Source organism: Myotis davidii, unplaced genomic scaffold, assembly GCF_000327345.1.
Source record: "Myotis davidii unplaced genomic scaffold, ASM32734v1 scaffold964, whole genome shotgun sequence".
NCBI lineage: Eukaryota > Metazoa > Chordata > Mammalia > Chiroptera > Vespertilionidae > Myotis > Myotis davidii.
Window position 1 is genome coordinate 1,763,186 of NW_006298351.1, and position 6,938 is coordinate 1,770,123.

General features: G+C 35.0%; 1 protein-coding gene across 1 annotated transcript in view; it reads right to left on the reverse strand.

Annotated features, from left to right (window-relative positions):
• RAB14 (RAB14, member RAS oncogene family) overlaps positions 1–6,938 on the reverse strand; it is a 23,307-nt gene that overhangs the window by 15,618 nt on the left and 751 nt on the right. The window lies entirely within an intron of this gene.

The following is a 6,938-nucleotide window of genomic DNA, read 5'->3' on the forward strand; positions in this document are numbered from 1 at the left end:
GATCAACTGAGCTGTCTCCATGTCATTCCTTCTTCGCCGACTCCGTCCACACCTTTGGGGACCCCTGGACCTGCTGGGGCTGGACCCCAGCAAGCCCATTCCATAACTTCAGATAGACTTACCCTAAAGAATTCTAATTTCTCTACTTTTAATAAGTTAAAAAACAACTCCAATTTATTCAAATGAACGCTTTGAATGTGTCAGATACTGTTAGGTGCTAGAGAAGAGATGAATTCTAATACTGGTAATAACTTCCAATAAAATTATTCTAAAACCAGTTTTCAGTTTAAGCAAAGATAAAAATTCTTTATATATATGAAGGTTTAACCTTCATTTTAAAAAATTTGAATTTCCAGTAATTTTTTTAATCTGGTTTTTACTGTTTTGGCCAACTGTCACATTACCTAAGCTATACATTTGGTATGACTGAAGAACTGAAACATGTATTTCAAATAAAATTTCTATATAACCTATAGAAAAAGTATATATGTAAAATAAATGAATTATTGTTATCAGAGAAGAGAAAGTTATAAATTACTGGACAATCATTTCATACAATATAGTCTCCTCTCTTAGTTGTAGGAATTACATTCAACAAAAGTGGAGGCCCTGCTACCCATTCCAGCTTGACTTGTTTTAACACATTTATAATCAGTCTTTGACATCACAGAAAACTCCCTTAACCAGTTCTTTTAGGAAAGGGGGTTTTTCTAGTTAGATTAACTCTGATTCTGATCATCACCCTAACTAATTCCCTTTTTTCAGACACTGGGGACTCAAAATTTTTAAAAATGAACTTGGTCCTGAGGCAAAAATTGGTCTGAATTATTCACTAGATCTCTGAACAAGATCCCAAACACAAAGAAAAAAATAACCTCTCAATAAAAATGGTATTTAAAGATTATACCGTCTCAACTTGCACTCCTTCCAGATGCTTTTCTTCTAAGTAATTTTTAACTCTTCTTTCACCCATTCAAACTTGGGGGAAAATAATAACTTAGTAACCTTTAGCTTACTGTTTCTCTAATGTTCTTCCCCTTCTGATTTCCTGTTTCTTTTCTCCCTGTTCTTATTGAAAGTTGTAGCTGTACATGCTTCCTTCCATTTTATGTTAAAGCTATGGCTTCTAACAATATCAATTTCTATTTGAAATGCTCTAAAAGCTAATAATGAAATTATAACCCAATTCTAGTCATACTAATTTGTATACTAGCTAATTATCACAGAAGTATTCATTAATCAAACATCTACTAAGATGACTCATTTGGAAAATGTTTTTTAAAATTACCAAGCATTAATTGCTGTCAACTATTTCCAAATAAAAAAGAATGATTATTTCATATCTAATACCTTTGCTGTCTCTACTTCACTACATAATTTTCTAGTTCAAGTTTCTTAAAAATTAAAATAAAAACCCTGAAAGCAGAGTTAAAGAAAAATGACTCAAATTTACTCATTTCAGTAGATAAGGAAAGCAGAAAATATCTAGCACTGTAGCTACTGAAACAACATGTTCTCCTTTTCTTACTCTAAGGTAAGATACTAACTAGGTTTAAATATATTCCTATAGTTTATTGATAGCATTCACTCAAAATTATGTATTTGCAGTAGAACTATATTCAAGTGGCCTCTTTTATTTTTTATTTTTCTTTTATTAAATTTATTGGGGTGACATTGGCTAATAAGATCATATAGGTTTCAAGTGTACATTTCTATGATACATGATCTATATGTTGCATATTAAATATTTAACAGTGCTTAAAGCAAGGATTTCCCAACCTCATTTCTTGAACATGAAACTAACCACTGTTAAAAGTGATGAGAAATATATTTGTAACTAGCAACCAGCTTTGGAAGGGGGAAAAAAGTTTTTTCCCTATTAAGGGGTGCCTTTGCTTCACTTGTTCAAAAGTAAAAAAAAAAAAAAAAAGCATTAGAAATGTTAATCTAGTTCAAATGCTCTGAAAGCATGAGTCCAACTTTCTCAATACTATAATCTCCACTAATTAAAAAACCTTGGTAATATTCTATAACTTGTGCACAACTACTAGTATTATTAAAATGCACTTTCAGGTTTTACAAAAAGCATTTGAATAAAGTTCAAATCATATAGATCATGTTTAATGTCTTTGATTTCTTTAGGGGAAAAAGAGCACTACATTCAGACGACAGGTATCATTAAATATATGAACAACTTGTAAACTAATAACAAACACAACTGTTACAGTTATCACTTACTAGGCATTTAATATATGCCAGGAATGTGCAATCGCATTTAAGTCTTACTACCATCCTTATAAAATAGTGACAATAACCCTCATTTTGCAGATGAGGAAAGACCAAAGAGGCAAGTAACATGCCCAGGTCACAGAGCTAATTGGTCAAGTCTCCATTAAACTTAGACTGTTTTGACTTTTGTGTTTAACCACAACACCATCATCCCTCCTCCACAGTTATGAGATATACCTGCTGAGTACATCTATGAAGCCCTATAGTGGTACATTGGGACACAAATCTTTCTCAGTCCACTCACTTGGTTCTAATTTAATATTCTGAATAAACAGTATTAAATGATGACATTTAGAGGATGCACTGTAATCAGGACTTATAGGTATGGGTAAATGATAATACTAGTAATAATTCATATATTTACTTTAAAAAGTTTCTGAATGGAAATAACATTTGTTGAGAGTATACCATATGATGATCTGCATTTTTCCTTATATTATCTTACATAATTCTTAGTTAATTCTCACAACTCTGCAAAATCATTATTATGTCTATGTAAAACTGAATAAACAGAAGTTTGAAGAAATTCGCATTTGGCCAGTGTTACAAAGTTAGTAAATGGCAGAGCTGGAACTTGATTTCAGACCTAGTTCCAAAGAACCTGATTTTCTTTCTTTAAGGTAGCTTATTAAAGTTATATAAATATGTAGACTGATAAAAGCAAAAACTCAAAATTAGAGAAAGATGGAGGATAATTATACTAAAAAATTAAGGTAATAGTTTTACTATCTGTGCATGTAAAATTTAGCTCAAAACTTCCTGGCTATCAAGAGAAATGTTTACTAAATGTATAATTAAACACACAATTGTTGTGTGGCCTGTTTTAAATATTAACTATGCTTCATATTGCTTTAACAGGATTTTTCAACCTCATCTCTTTAACATAAAACAGACCACTGTTAAGGTGAGAAGTACATTTTTTAGATGGAGTTTGCTATTGCATAAAATGGTTCAGCATGCTTTTTTCACTTAAAAGAAATTATGAATGTTTTCCCAGGCCAATACATATAGATCTAAATGGTTATTAAATATAATCATAATTATGACAGATATAGAATTGCACGGTTTTCATATACTGAATCAGACATCTTTTCAAATAAAATATACAGACATATAAATGACCAGTTTTGAAATGTGCAAGGTAGAGATATGAAGTTAGGCACTTTCATACACTTTGCTTGTGGAAGTATGAACAGCCACAACATTTTTGGGAAGTAATCGGTATATATTTTTAAATCTTAAAAAAAAAAGACCCTCAAAAAAATCCAAATCATTCTTTGACCAAGAAATCCACTTAAAATTAGTCTACAGAAATAAAAGTTTCAGTCTACAAGGTTACAGGTTCAAATGCATTTAATGCAGCATTTTTACGGCAAACAAACAAACAAAACACACCTAGAAACAATCTAAACTATCAACAGGGAAATGACTAAATAAAGTACAGCTGTACTATGAAACAATACACATCTAGTTTAAAAACCATTTAGAAATATATGTATTAACCAGGAAATAATAGCCATGATTTTAAGTGGATTAAAAAAAAAAAAAAGCTTGGTACAGAGTTTGATGCAATAGCATAACCCATTTTAAACAAACATACACCCTTCAATCCTACATGCACATAATATGGAAGAATACACATCAAATTGTAAAAAATGAACACACAGGCTGAGAACAGAAAAAGGGAAGAGAGAAATTAACTTGCTTTATCCATCTCTGCACTGACAGTATAATGAGCATGTACTATTTTAAAATATTCAAAGTAGAAAAAAAATAAAGGACTTAAATATTTCAAGCATTTTATATGCAATTCTGATTTAAAACAAGTTAAAAATAAGCCAAAACAAAAGAACTCTCTTTCATAATATTTCCAATAGAACTTCCACATTTACCAATAATCTGGGGAACATAGGAAGTCAATCATATGATCAGTCTAAAAAAAATAAACAAAAAAACACCCCAACGATCAATGACATTTCCAGTTGTTGTTTTTATAGTCTGGCTTCTTACTGTGTTAATTTATGCACTGTCTGACTAATCCTTTCACAACTGTTATATAGCTATTTTATTCTACTCCTTAGAATATATGATGTTTTTGTGTAATTTTTACATAACTGACTCAAGACAACACAGGAGAAAAGCAGCCCACTAAACATTTCGGGTTATTTAAATTCTAATCTTCACTGTTGAGATTTTTTTTTTTTAACGTGCAAGGTATCTTATTAAAAACACCAGAGAGGCTGCTTTTGTGATTCCAATATAAAAATCTTTGTTGAGCATCTACTAAGCACAAAGCCTCATGCTAGATCTGATAATGTAGTAATGCTTAAAAAACAAAAAACAACAACACTGTCCCTGCCTTCATGAAACTCGAACAGAAGAAGCATTTTGATTTGCTTATAGGCCCAGTAAAGTGGATTACTACTTGATCTGTCAGTCAAGTGAACACAAAACTTCAGGAGTCACTCTAATACTCGAATCTAATCAAAATGATTGGTCAATTTCCTTTCCTCAACCATAAAGCAATCTCTGAAATTCACCTAAAAAAAAAACAACAAACAAAACCCCTCACCTCACTTTTGACAAGCTAACATGTTTTTATACAAATCAATAATGTGAATAAGAAAAACTTGAATTTCCTTCAAAGCAAGACCGTTTCAGGTAACTGAGGGTATGCTATGAACAGGAAATAAAGTACTCCAACACTGCACAGAAGCACTTAGGAGAAAAACAAAACCCCTGCCCTTACTACTTCAGTTAAGAGGACTAGTTATAGTGAAAATTTTACTGGTGAAATATGATGTCTAAGATTTGCTTCAAAATAACTTGGTGGAGAAGGTACAGGTGAAACAAAATTGCTGATTATTGGTGACATTGACTGATAGGTATATTAAGGCTTAACATACTACTCTATAGTGTACATGTTTAAAACAGTCTAGAATAAAAGTATTTAAAAAGTAAAGTAGACCATCTTTGAGACCTCTATTTGTGCATTGCTGTCTCCAGCCGTAACAGGCATTTAATCACATACAAATGTTTCAAGCCTTTAAAAAAAATGAAGCATCTCTCAATAGCCCTTATTTCAACATATTCTATTTGCTTTAACTTGAAGTACAGTATATCTTACTAAAATTATGGAAAGATATTTAATACTGATAAAAATCAGTTGTAAAAGCACCCCAAATTCTGTTGAATGGCTGACACACACAGCCATAAAGTTTAACATAAAGAGCAAAAACTTTTTAAAATGTAGCTTTAATTCCAAGAAATTTTTAGAATCTAAAGTTTTACATCTTTTAAATAACTGCCATTTACTGAGTGCCTAATATATGCCAGCTACTTTAAAAGTAATCTCTAATCCTAAAAACTCATTTTACAGATAAGGAAACTAGCTCAGAGAAGTGATACATCCGTGATCATATGCTAGTACTACTGAGCGGAAAGCTAAGATTAAGGCCCAGGTCAAAATCTACAGCTAGCTCTCCGAAGTCATGCTCCTCTCTTTTATTCAACAAATATTCAACACTCAGTACAAGCCTGGCAACGGGGCACTAACTGTATGCCAAGCAACGAGCTAAGGGGTTTTAATCACATTTAATCCTCACAACAACTCAAAAAAGTAGGCACCATTATCCCCCGTATAGATAAGGGCACTGAGTCTGAGAGGTTAAGCAACTTGCTTATGGTCACTAACTAGGAAGTCAAAGCACATTACACATGACGTGCGCCAAGGCATGACCAGTAACAGTGCCTACGCAGAAACCTTGAGGAAAATTTTTGGAAAGTCTTCGGGGAAGGAGGCGTGGGAGCTGAATTAGTGCAAGGTTAAGTGTGTCCTTAATAACCACATCTAAATAAAAGGAAGCTGTGATAGTACTGAAATGAGCAATAACCTGCAAGTGTTAGAATCGGGGCTCTGACACCCGCCGTGGGGCCACCAGGAAAGCACTTGCTCTCTGGAGAACCCCATTTTTTCTTCAAATGTAAAATGGAAATCCAGCCCTCTCTCGCCTGGAATTGTGAGAATAAGGCCTGGCAGTGTAGTGGCTGACACGACAAGACTTTGGGTTACAAAGGAGAATCCACTGTCATCCAACGCTACCTTGTCAATGGTCAGGTCTGCGACCCTGGCCTAACTCGAGCGCAGTGAGCTCCCGCCCCAGGGGAGGGAGAGGCCAGTGTGCACGCACCGGCCTTAACCGGCCACAGCACCACTTCAAGCCTCAGTTTCCTCGCTTGTAAAATGGAGAGAACGCGACTTATCACCAACAGCTACGTGAAGTGCGAAGACACCCAAATCTGTGCCTGGCACACAGGGAAGTGCAAACGAGCCAAACAACGCCTGCTCCTTCTTTTCAGTCCTAGAAACGCCAAAACTTTTGGTCGTCTTCATCATTTCTGGATCCCATCTGGGCTCGGGGCCTTCCAGGGACTCGCCCAAACCACAGCCTCCCAAGCACAGACCCTCTTCTCCAGCCCGAGGTCGGGCAGTCCACCCACACCGACAAGGACACCGGCGACAGTCCAAGATGCCGGCGTGCTGCCTTTTGTACTGCGGGCCAGACGCGGCCTATGGGACGGGGACTGCCACGTCTGGGGCTCGTGGGCTGCCAGGCGCGGCTCGCGCGGATCAACACCGCGGGGGTGTC